This window comes from Macrobrachium nipponense, chromosome 4 (genome assembly GCF_015104395.2).
Source record: "Macrobrachium nipponense isolate FS-2020 chromosome 4, ASM1510439v2, whole genome shotgun sequence".
NCBI classification, from domain to species: domain Eukaryota; kingdom Metazoa; phylum Arthropoda; class Malacostraca; order Decapoda; family Palaemonidae; genus Macrobrachium; species Macrobrachium nipponense.
The window spans coordinates 23,339,170-23,352,680 of NC_061100.1; the positions used below are offsets into that span (position 1 = coordinate 23,339,170).

General features: G+C 32.2%; 1 protein-coding gene across 1 annotated transcript in view; it reads left to right on the forward strand.

The window, feature by feature from the left end:
• Positions 1 to 1,822: 1,822 nt before the first annotated feature.
• LOC135211578 (GTP-binding protein Di-Ras2-like) overlaps positions 1,823 to 13,511 on the forward strand; it is a 291,971-nt gene continuing 280,282 nt past the window's right edge. Inside the window, exon 1 of the mRNA XM_064244873.1 lies at positions 1,823 to 1,955. The gene's annotated coding sequence lies outside the window, so the exon portion shown is untranslated. The remainder of the gene's footprint in view (positions 1,956 to 13,511) is intronic.

Sequence of the window (13,511 nt, forward strand, 5' to 3'; positions counted from 1 at the left end):
ACGGGATCTTTTTGAAATATTGTGAATTGGTGAAATTGTGAAACAAGCTGCAGCAGAAAGAAATTGGTACCAAGGTAACGTGTTATTTTATGTTTATTAGTTGCAACTAATAATTACAGTGGTTTAGAGAACTAATATTTACAGTGGTTTGAAGAACAATTTCAATTTTTACACACTGCAAATTTTTGTGTTTTGTGTTTGTTTCATTTGACGTGATTTCTTTTGCATTTATCCATTTTCTTATTGCAGTGTGTGTTTTTATTTTATGTTCTGTGTGATTAATACTTTTTACAATTTTGGTATTTTTCACATTTGTCTGTGTTTTCATTTGCATTCACAATTTAATTAACTTAGCTATTTTCATTACTTAATCGTTGCGCATTTAATTGAAATTAACACTTGTGAATTAATTTCCAAATTTTAATTATTGCCTAACACTTTTGAATTTTCATTGAATTAATTTTCTTGAATTTTGTGATAAATTAATTTTGATTTAATTTTACTTCATTAATTTAAGAATTAATTAAACTTTGCTTTGTTTTCAAGTAACAGTAATTTCCCTGATATTGTGAATTTCACTTATAAATTTTGAGTTTGATAATAAATTTTTGTATTTAAAATTTTTATAAGTGTTTTCTTTCACGCCAGTATATAAATATGATTATATTTATGTTAGGTAGAAACATAGAGTGGTAATTGAGCTGTTTTCCTTCAATTTACTTGAAGTGACTTAGAAGCAGGGAAGGAGTGATGCCCTTTAATTAATTTAATTACTTACAAGATTACCTCACTCCTGTTTTTATGAACTTAGTCCGATTTTCTGCAATACTGGTAAGTTGTTTAAGGGATCACTGTTGCCTTTAGAGTATTCAGTCGTTTAGCACATGTGATGAAGGTTCAGGTGTCTGGCTGTTGTGAGGTAACACTTAATGAATGGTAAGTGTAGTAACCAGATACTTGGCAATTCGTCACAATATATATATATATATATATATATATATATATATATATATATATATATATATATATATATATATATATATATATATATATATATATATATATATATATATATATTGTGACGAATTGCCAAGTATCTGGTTACTACACTTACCATTCATTAATTGTTACCTCACAACAGCCAGACACCTGAACCTTCATCACATGTACTGAACGACTGAATACTCTAAAGGCAACAGTGATATATATATATATATATATATATATATATATATATATATATATATATGTGTGTGTATATGTATATATGAGCGGGAAACCGAAACCAAGTTCCTCTATCACATCTCAATTTCCTTCTGGAGACTTTTGCTCCTATTCTGACGCGTCCATGTGTCAGAAACCACCGTTTCTAATTCACTTTCCATCGAGGCCTCCTCCCTCCAATTGGGTTCTTTCCACTCCTCGTCCGAAACACTTTCAGAAGACCCATTTTTAAAAAAAGGGGGCAGCTGGCAGACCCGGGCCGCAACAGGTATATATATACTATATACCTTTCCAACCTGACTCGCCGGGCATCGAGACGCAGATTACTGAAGAATCACAATTTGCAAGATTGGAATGTATTTATATTTCGAAGGTATTCCTGATCTGTTTTTGATCATTCTGGGACAAAAAGGCGCTTGATAGAGAGAGAGAGAGAGAGAGAGAGAGAGAGAGAGAGAAGGAGAGAGAGAGAGAGAGAGAGAGAGAGAGAGAGAGAGAGAGAGAGAGAGAGAGCCGGAAGTGTTTGCCCATATTATCCAATGCGTTCTTTGCTTTCCGTAACCAGGGCTGGCTGCTGCGTGGCCGACTGGGGGTCACACCAGGCTCAGAGCGATCAGTTGGTCTGAAGTAGTGGAGACGAGTGGACGTTGCCGCCCGCGCTCTCTCTCTCTGTCACGCCCGTTTGTTTGACGCGTTTTGACTATCTATCGCGATCTAATATCGACGGACAAGTAAGTTGGAACTTTTGTAGTGGTTTTATGAATTCAGTCCGTTGCTGGTAGCCTTTTGTTTTTACATATATAAGAAATAAACATTCCCGCCTCTGGTAGTGTCTGCAAAGTTCATAGTTAATGATGCGTTTTGTGACATTTGCGACGAAGACTTCGACAACTTTTTTCTAAGGTTTTTTTTTCTTGCGCGTTTTATCTGTCAAGTTTTAACGATCAACATCATCATGAAGTTTCCATTGATGTAATAACGAGTGAACGAATGCGTAGCTCGGGTGTTTAACAGAGAGTCGAAGTTGAAGTATTTAAGGAGAGCAAAATTGCACTGTTCCATCGTAAATTATTAAATTGATTTTGTTTTGCATTTCGTTACCATTTTACAAACTTGTTCCTGCATCACCTAGTCTGAAATAAATACGAGACAATAAAAGACAGAAAAAAAATATCCTAATTTTACAACAAACCGACCCACGGCGTCCTATTGGCCCGTTCCAATTCGCCATAAAATATTGTCCCGAGCTAACTTAAAAAAAAGAATCTACTCTAATCCACTCGACCACTTTCCCCTTCAACTCCACCCCTCCATTCTCCCCTTCCCCCAACCCCCTCCTTCCTCACTCCTCCCCCACCCGGAGAAATGGGTTGTACAATGTAGGAAGGCGACTTTGATCTGATCATAGCATATTGCATCAGAGATGAAAGCTCAGCCATTTGAACTTTGTCCTTCTGAAGTTATGCTGTTCGGTGTTGTTTTACGTAGCGGGGGAAATGATTGCCTCGCCCCCCCCCCTCTACCCCCACCCCCAAACCACAGGCCCCCTACCCGTCTACTACTTCTTTTGCAAACGGTCGGAATTCTGTCCGTTGGGGGAAGTTCCTATTGCCGTTTCGTGAAGTTTTTATTTTTTTTTTAAGGCAGTGGGTGAGTATTTTTGTTGCTGATTGGGAAGTTTTATATTGCTATGTATTGTTGCTGTTGGTGAGGTTTTATGATGTTGCTGGGGGAAGCTATGTGTTGAGAATGAGACGAAGCTATACGACATTATTGAAGTTTTCTTGTCGTTGGGGAAGTTTTATGCTGCCAATGGTTTTGCTCTTGGTGAAGTTTTACGTCGTCAAGGAGGTTTTGCTGTTGCTGGAGAAGTTTTATGTTGTGAATGAGGTTTAGTTATTGCTGTTGTTGAAGTTTTCTGTTGCCTGTCAACTCTTGTTGTTGTTGGGGGAAGTTTTTATAGTATGAGTGATATTTTATTGTTGTTTTTGAGGAAGTTCTGTGCTGTCAGTGAGATGATGCTGGTGTTAGTGAAGTTTTTAATGTTGCCAGTGAGGTTTTGAAGTTGTTGTTGTTGTTGTTGCGGAAGTTTCATGGTTTCAGTGAGAAGCAGTTATACAGGAATAACCTTTGAGGTAGATTGCAAGAAAAGTTCAGAAAATTATTTTATTTTTGTCTGCATTTTGAAGCTGCAAACGAAATAATTGTATTTCGAAAAATATTCAAAAGACTCATTTCGAAATAGTTCTTATAATAATATACTTTTTTGTAATTTTCTGAAGAGTTCCTCTGTTTCAAGATGAGTCATAGAGGGAAGAACTGTTATGAAACTTGGTATAATATCTTTATTCAGAAGTATAAAGGAACTCAAATTTGATATTTTCTGTGCAGTAATTTACTCGTGAAATTAACAATGCTGAATCTAAATTTCGAAATTGAATGTAAAGAAACTATTTGAAACTATTTTGGAATCAGCTACGCAGCAACTTTACTTTGGGATTAACTGTGAGTGAACTTTTTTTGAAAATCTTTATCAATTAAGTTTATTATTAGAATGATAGAAACCATAGCAGTCATTTCTCTGAATTGTGATCAACGAGAAACTTTTGATAAATTGTGGAAATGGTTTATTTAAATTTTGCGTCAAGTTCATGAAATTTCCTTCAATCGAGTCGTTATTCTACCAAAGTTTTTTTAGTTTTATCTTCCTTATTTTTGTGCTCTATTTTGTATTCGGTTCTTATGGCTGGCCTCTTCTTTCTGTATTTCCTTCTATCTTCTGTAAAGTCTTTTAAATGAACACCTTGTTCTTTGGAAGCTTGGATTTCAAGTTCATGGCTTTTGTAGGCTTGTTCCATATGACGAGGGATTTAACTTCTGAATAATAATAATAATAATAATAATAATAATAATAATAATAATAATAAAATAATAATAATAATAATAATAATAATAATTCTTTCTTTTTAGAAGGATGAATACACTTTTATTGTGGTGTTTCTGTTAATCATTCACTTACTGAGAAGTAATTATCCCAGACTTACATTCGAAGGAGTTTCTCAAATGCTGCAAATAAGATAAAATAATTTCCTTGAATTATTGAAACTGTTTCCCATATACTTTCAAACTTCCACGCTGTCTGAGAAAACCCTATTGTTCAAGTTCTCAAAAAGCAGGGATAAAATATAAACAAGAGACTATACAGTAGAAGGTCCAAAAATGAAAGGAAAAATAAAATTCTAAAAAAAATCAGTGGAAGTGGGGAAAAAATTGGGGGGGAACCCATTTGGTAATTGTCCTTCGTCGAGGTACTTCGTCTATTTGGATTTTTGTTGTTTTGTTGTTGTTGTCTTTTGTTGTATCTTGCATTTTTAAAACAATTTGTTCCCTTAGTTCTCCTGACTATTTTTACAGCTTTGTAGGTGATGTCTAATTCTATTTTTACGCTGGACTGATCTCGAATTTGTTTTCAGTCCATCTTATTTTTTCCTTAAATGAAACTCTCACTGAATTTCTTTTTTCTGTCTCCCCTTTTACTGATATATATATATATATATATATATTTATAATATAGATATATATATATATATATATATATATATATATATATATATATATATATATATAACATACATATATATATATAAAGTATATATATAATATATATAATACGTATTATTATATACATAAAGTATATGTATATAAATAATAATAGTCAAATAATAATAATAATAATAATAATAATAATAATAATAATAATAATAAATTAATAATAATAATAGAATATAATAATTAATTTTAATATACCGTATGATATATATATATATATATAATAATTATATATATATATATAATATATATATATATATATATATATATAATAATATATACATAGATATGTAAAGTATATATATAAATAAGTAATAATAATAATAATAATAATAATAATAATAATAATAATAATAATAATAATAATAATAATAATAATAATAATATCCTTTATCTCAGCTTAGGCCCATATACATGGAATATACAAAATACAGACAGTAACATACACAACATACACAATCTAGATACATGAGACAACATGATAAAAAAAATGAATAAACGGCACTATCCACACAATAGCTGAGGTAGTATAAAAGATAATAATAATAACAGTAATAATATAGGAGAGAAAAAAATGGATTGAGAGTTATTGGATTGAGAGTTATAATAGTTAGTGCACAGATTATATAACTTGAATTTCAACTAGAGGGCTAAATACGAAAATTGAATGTAGAAAACTTTAACTTGATAGTATTCACAGTCATATAGTGTGTATATATATATATATATATATATATATATATATATATATATATATATATATATATATATATATATACATATTATATATATATATATATATATATATATATATATATATATATATGTATATATATATATATATATATATATATAGTATAGTATAAATATATATATATATATATATATATATATATATATATATATATATATATATATATATATATTCTAAATTTGCGTTTGATCTGATAAAACGGTGAAGCAGTTTTTTTTAAATTTAGTTAATATTTTTTTTCATATTTAATCAATAGTCATTAGCTATTATTTAGACCTGTCATACCTTCATGCAATTCTTGTTAAACTTCTTAAATGGATTAGAGTCCATTACTGTCTAAAGTTAATTAAAAAAAAAGACCAGCTAGGACTGATTCGATGTTGTTAAATTTGTTAAAATAACATAACACACATTATAGTCCGGGGCCAACTATGCTGATATAGCTTATGTTAATTTAATAAACAAACTAAGTAATCTAGTTCAAAGCCAGCTACTAAAACCTGTCTTGTATTGATATAATTGAAAACAATATAATTGATAAACTAAGCCACATTACATCACAAAATCAACTTTGAATTCTTCTCTTACATAGATCCTTTTTCGCTAAATTGAGAAAATAAAAAACAAAATCATGTAATTTAGAATCAACGGCAATATGTTTTTGCATTGCTACAGTTTTTGTATCGTTATTAAATTAATTTACTGAATAAACAAAACGTACATAACTGTCCAAAGTGCCCAATGATATTATCATGTTTTGCATTACTACAGGTTATGTATCTTTTTTTATTTATTCACTTGATAAACAAAAAGTACATAACTATCCGAAGGGCCCAGTGGCATATCTCCATTAATAATATTTTCGCAAATTTTATCAGATAAGCAAGTCATATTATGGTCCAAAGTCAATCACGATGCCGCCTTGCACCAATAAAGTTTTCGCAGAATCCCTGAAATAAAGTCATACTATATTTCAAATTCAACTACGATACTGTGTCGTGCATTGCTGCAATTTTTTTTTTCGTCTAAATAAATAAACAAATCCCACAATACAATACAGAGCGACCTATGACACCATGTCATGCATAACCACGATGGTGCCTTCAATTCTTTGCAATTTGTGTATTTGTTTCCTTGATGAATAAATAAACGCAAACCTGACACTGCAGTTACAAAGATTTCTACGTCATGTCCAGCCTAGCCAGAGCTCTTTCGCCAAATTTATCTGATGGTGTTCGGATACGACCGGGACCGGCACGACTCCCTCCAGTAGGTATCGGGTTGGCGCAAAGTTACTTTAGCTTTAAGCTCTATATTAAGCCCCTGTTGACTTGGCTTGGACTTCCACACGTCTGATTTATGCCTCACGTCATGGGACGCTTGTGGGAAAAGCATTCTCAAACATGGCTGAGTTCGTTTCGTTAATTAGCGATTTCGTCACTCGCTTGGTATCGGTGAGTAAGACCTGGGTGGGTAATTGGGTGATTCATGCCTTCGGTAGTTATGCTATCTGGTTTTTGCAACGCCAGTTGGGTGATACGAGCAATCAGTTGGTTTTTATTGAATCGAAGATATATATGGCTGTGGTAAATCTGTTTTAGATATGATTCAAGTACATGAATCATAAATATATCATGAATAAGAAAAAGGGAAAATCTCAAATATAATATAAGGACGTGAACGCCAATAACACAGTTGATTTAAATGACTTATTTTAAGTATTTGGCGATTCTAGTAGAGGCTAAAAGTGCCCACGGTCGATTTCTTGTTGCATCAAATATAAATTTTCTCACAAAATGTCGGGGGGGGGGGGGGGGTGAATAGTCGCGAGTGAATAGGTATGGATGCTGGTGATCGATGGAGCTTATCTCGTCTTTTGCGTACGAACCAATATATATACCTTGAACGATATCGACATATTCTCTCTCTCTCTCTCTCTCTCCTCTCTCTCTCTCTCTCTCTCTCTGTGGTCCAATCCCTCTAATTCTATTTAGTCGTGAATTTCAACTTGAAGTTTTGGATTTACCAACTCCTCTCCAGGTTACATCAGATTATATAAAAAGAGTTTTTCCTTAATCCTATTTGCTGTGGATTATCATATTTCACGCATAATGTAAACGCGGTCTTCCCTACCTAATCTTACTTAGCTGATTTGTGATTTTCGTTCGTAATTTATGTATTTAATTGAATAGCATCCCGCTAATGAGTGATAATATTGAATGTTTCTGTTGCACGAAACTGTTGCTGTGAATTTTATTATAGAGTCCTACTAAAAAAACGGATCTAGGACATTTTGGTATGGTTTCAGTTACTTGCATCATGACTGTAGATAGGCCTATACGCTACATGTTTATATTTTTAATTTCCATTGTTCATATTTTACTTATAAATCAAAGCTGGATATTATTTTTCCATTTGCGAAAATAAAACGGTGAAGCCGAGGTCGTCTGCTTTTGCTAATGTAGGTTTTTTTTTTTTTTTACCTTCATTTAAAAGTTTTTTTTTTAGGTTTATTTACAGATGAAGATTTTCTTGGTCGATCCTAGTACTAGGCCTACTGCATAGGACTTTTGGATTATCCAACACCATAGTAAACAAGGGCACAATTAAAGACTCGAGAACATCTAAATTCCATCAACACTGTAAAATACCTTGTCCTTCTTTGAAGCTTTGTTTAATTCAAATTTTTCAGAATAAGTTAGGGCTCTGCTGGACTTGCAAAGCTTTCAAACCAAAGTGGAGCTCACTGGGATTTACTATAGAGGCTCTGACGCGAAACTGAATCCTGTTGGATTTCAAACGCTCTTTGATGCAGGGTAGAAGCTCACTATGATTGATGGTCTTTTCAATTTCAAGTTTAAATTCTTCGGAATCTCGTCGCTTTTAAAGCTGAGGGCAGCTGGGAGCCGAGACTATGGGAAGTAACCGTCATAAGTCACTCGGTTTTAGGCAAAGAAAAAGCCGCGGTACATTCCAACGCATAAATTTATGTGTAACAGCTTTTAGAAGAGATGGAACCTCACTGAAATATCACAGTGGTTTGCGTATAGTCATTAACATTTCAGAAAAGACTTTAAATGATACTGAAATGTTAAAAAGCTTTGATAAAATGAGACACACACACACACAAACACAAAAAAGCTTTCATAATGAGTTAAAACTTAATGGAATCTAAAACAATACTAATTTATTATTGTTAATGTACTTCAAGTTAATTGGATTGATTGATTGATTGACTGGGCAATTTTTTTTTATATTTTTTTATTTAGGCCTCTTTCGTTTTCGTAGATTTTCATAGATATATACTTACGGATACTCACCGCCCAGAATTCCTAAATGGGAATTCGGAAGCTTGTAATGAATCGAATGTTGTAATCCTTACAATTCCTAAAATTCCTAAATTGAATTTGAAAGCTTTTAATGAATCGAGTGCTATAATCCTTACCATTTCTAAAATTCCTAATTGGAATTTGGACGTTTTAATAAATCGAATGTTTTAATTCTTAACATTCCTAAAATTGCCAATTGGAGCTTGGAAGCTTTTAATGAATCGCATGTCATAATCCTTACAATTCCTAAAATTTCTAACTGGAATTTGGACGCTTTCAGTAAATCAAATGTCATAATCCTTACAATTCCTAAAATTCCTAATTTGAATTTTGACGTTTATAATAAATCTAATGTCATAATCCTTACCATTCCTATAATTTTTAGTTGGAATTTGGACCTTTTTAATAAAATTGTCATAATCCTTACCATTCCTAAAGTTCTTAATTGGAATTTGAACGCTTTTAATAAATCTAATGTCATAATCCTTACAAATCCTAAAATTCCTAATTGGAATTTGGAAGCTTTTAATAAATCGAATGTCATAATCCTTACAATTCCTAAAATTCCCAATTGGAATTAAGAATAATTTAATGAATTCGTAAGGTCAAATCCTTCCAATTCCTAAAATAACCCACTGGAATTTGTCAGCTTTTAATACTCGAATCATAACGCTTACCATTCCTAAATTTTTAGTTGGAATTGGACGCTTTTAATACAATTGTCATAATCCTCACCTTCCTAAAGTTATTAATTGGAATTGGAGCTTTAATAGATCTAATGTCGTAATCCTTACAATTCCTAAAATTCCCAATTGGAATTAAGAATCATTTAATGAATCGGAGGTCATAATCCTTACAATTCCTAAAATACCCAACTGGAATTTGGCAGCTTTTAATAAATCGAATATCATAATCCTTACCATTCCTAAAATTTTTAGTTGGAATTTGGACGCTTTTAATAAAATTGTCATAATCCTCACCATTCCTAAAGTTCTTAATTGGAATTTGGACGCTTTTAATAAATCTAATGTCATAATCCTTACAATTCCTAAAATTCCTAATTAGAATTAAGAATCATTTAATGAATCTAATCTAATCCTTACAAATCCTAAAATTCCTAACTGGAATTTGGCAGCTTTTAATAAATTGAATGTCATAATCCTTACAATTCCTAAGATTCCTAATTGGAATTAAGAAGCATTTAATGAATCGAAGGTCATAATCCTTACAATTCCTAAAATTCCTAATTGAAGTGTGGATGCTATTAATAAAACGAATGTCATAATCCTTACCATTCATAAAATTCCTAACTGGAATTTTGAAGCTTTTAATAAATCATATGTCATAATCCTTACCATTCCTAAAATTCTTAATTGGAATTTGGACGCTTTTAATAAATCATATGCCATAATTCTTTCCATTCCTAAAATTCTTAATTGGAATTTGGACGCTTTTAATAAATCTAATGTCATAATCCTTACAAATCCTAAAATTTCTAATTGGAATTTGGGAGCTTTTAATGAATCGCATGTCATAATCCTTACAATTCCTGAAATTCCTAAATGTAATATTAGAACTTTTAGAAACTAATTTCATAGTCCCATAAAACTCCTGGAATTCCAAAGGCTGCTGGATTTAGATGCTAGAATGGCAGGCTTACAGACACTGGAATTCAAAGTGTTTATTTAATTAAAAGATTTATTAACCCTTGATGAACCTCGATGCATGGTCAACTAGTTCCGAATGTTAACAGCAATTATGATATTTGCATTTCTCTTCATTAAAAATAAAATCTGTTTCACAAAATAAAGGGGAAAAATGATTAATTTGACAACAAAGACTTGTGATATAAACGGCCAATGAATAAACGTAAACAGCGATGGAATGATGTGTTGTACTGTAAGACTTGTAAAGTTTGTCTCGTATCACGTTTGCAAAGATGACCATCGATTGTGAGAAAGTTTTAGCTTTCGCCGAATGTTAATGTGAAATGTTGCCATTTCCCTCATTTATATAATTGTCAAATTTACAGTTGACATTCATATTATGTGCATACGTTTTCATATGGCATGAAGGAACTGCATATAAAATTGAGCATTTATTACGTCTAAAAATTGTCACGTATTATCGAAAGTCATCAGTTACTATCTATAGTATCATGATAGCTTTACTTATAAAAATTGGTTTACATTTGCGGTAATTAGTAAAAAGCTTTTTTTTTTGCAATGTTTGCAACTTGAATCAAATGAAAAGTTACGACATATTTCATGTAAAAGTATTACCGAATTTGCTCTGCATAATACACGAAAAAACAAATTTTACGATGTGTAATGGACTGTCAATGCACTTGTAAAAAAAATGAGAAAAAAATAGTTATTTGCCCCTAGATCAATCTTTACCGAGCACATTCCTTCCCTTTTCAGTGCTCCGTTTTCTATATGTATAGGATAACTGCTTTATTTTTTTGTCTTTAATAAAACAGTACAGCCAGCTAAAGAAATCTCCAGGAAAACCGTGAAAGTGAAAACTGTTTTCGATAGTGCAAGTTCAGGGATAAAATGAAGAATTGATTTTATTATTCAATTTCATTCTCGGAAAAAAAAAGAATCCGATAACACGGTCAGTTCCGACGTCGTATACTCGATTTTGCCGCGATTTTGTTCGTGTTATAAGTATGAAATCTTTCACGTTTTCCGTGGTGATGTTACGTAAACTGTGGGTGTGTTGGTTATGAGAATAACGTAGGATAACTACACTTGCATTGTTTCTTTCAGTATACAAAGAATCAATTCTAATAAGAGTGAGAGATGATGTGAGGGCTGGAACTTTATCTGTTTCGAGAACAGACAGTCAAAACGGAGTGCTTTGTTTACTTGGCTTCCTTAGAGGGAAACAGTTTGTAGCTGAAAATAATTGTGACAATGAAATGAATATTAATAGTAGTAATAGCTTTCAAAATACCTCCACCAACATAAAATACCAATGGCAGAAGCAGATATATAATTTTTTGTCTACTAAATTCTACGGTAATGGTGTGTAGGATTTCGACATCTTTAGCTTATAGAGTGGATTAGCAATTATTCGTTGTTTGAGAGGACCTTTCTTCTAAACAAAATCACCTTCCTATTCTCTATAGACTCTAAGCATTTGCTGACTGTTAACATGCCTACATTTTGATCTGATTTTCATGAAAACAGAATTATTTTCTGCGCTCCTGCTACCAAACAGAAACACAAATAGCAGACAGGCGATTAAACGAATGGGACCAAAGCCAGACGCGAAGAATTTTGATATTTCAAAAAACGATAAGCTGCTTTTATTGAGTCTTATATTTACATAGGTTTTTTTTTTTTTATTATGTTTATGATTTAAGTCATGAACTTTGTCCATGTCTCGTTCATGTCTAATGGTTCTCTGGGCTCATCGCAATCCACTGGTCATCAGACCTCTACAAGGTGTGTAGTTGGTTCCAATAACTTTTTATCTAGTCTTCCACCTTTGTCTGAGGTTGGCACACTGGGCAAGATCGTGTTAACTATGAGGGTAGAGGCTGGATGTCATTTATTTTCATTTTGGGTAGGTTAGATAAGGCGAAGAATTTGAGTGTCAGTGAATATAAGATATATGAACAAGAATGGCGAAGAATACGAAGGACAATCACGTTCTTGAAAGAGGATAAAATAAGGGTAATTTTCTTGTGCTTAAACCTTGATATTATGTTATAAATATATGTAAAATCCTGCCTTCATAAAGCTTAAGGATTCTGAGTGAAGTTTTAACAATATACCAAAATTTACAAGCAAGAAAAGGGTCTTCTTTTGTCCAAAATAAATATGGCTCGATATGGATTCTTTAATCTCCTTAGTTTTTCTGTTCACGTATCAGCATTTTACCGAATCTTATAGCTCAGTGGTTCCCAGGGTGGGGGTAATTTGATTTTTAAGGGGGACAATTCGAGAATGTTTTGTTAAAGATAATGGCCTTTTAGCCTTCCGCCACGTGAATATATACGAATTATGAATTATATAATTGCTAGCGTCCGGTATATGAATAAATGTATTTAGAATTATGAACAGATTTTATGAGAGTGGTTCTAACAAATGGATTTAGATTTTAGCAAACAAAAAAATTGCTCTCCCGTATTCATACATTCATTTATTTCCCTACAACGTTGTCGTCTTCTAATACATTTTATAATGTGCAACAAAAACACTTTTTGTTTCTTTTTATTGTTTGTTTTGGAAACTCCCTATCTTTTAGGAAGCAATGCTTTCAACGGCATAATCTGGCGAAAAACACTTTAGCGTTTTGTGCAGCGTTCCCTGGCTAATCATCTTAATATTCCCACATTTTGCATTTTATCTCGCCCCAATTAACTTTTCAACTCAAGTTTATGCTCACACGGTTCACGGTTGTTTGAACCGTGAGTTAAATAAACAGTTCTGCTTTAACGGGATTTAAACAGTTGTTTTGAACAGTTCTGCTTTCACGGTATTTAAACAGCTATTTAAACAGTTCTCCTTTAACGGGAATTTAACGGTTATGTAAACAGTCCTGCTTTCACGGGATTTAAACAATTATTTTCAACAGTTCTG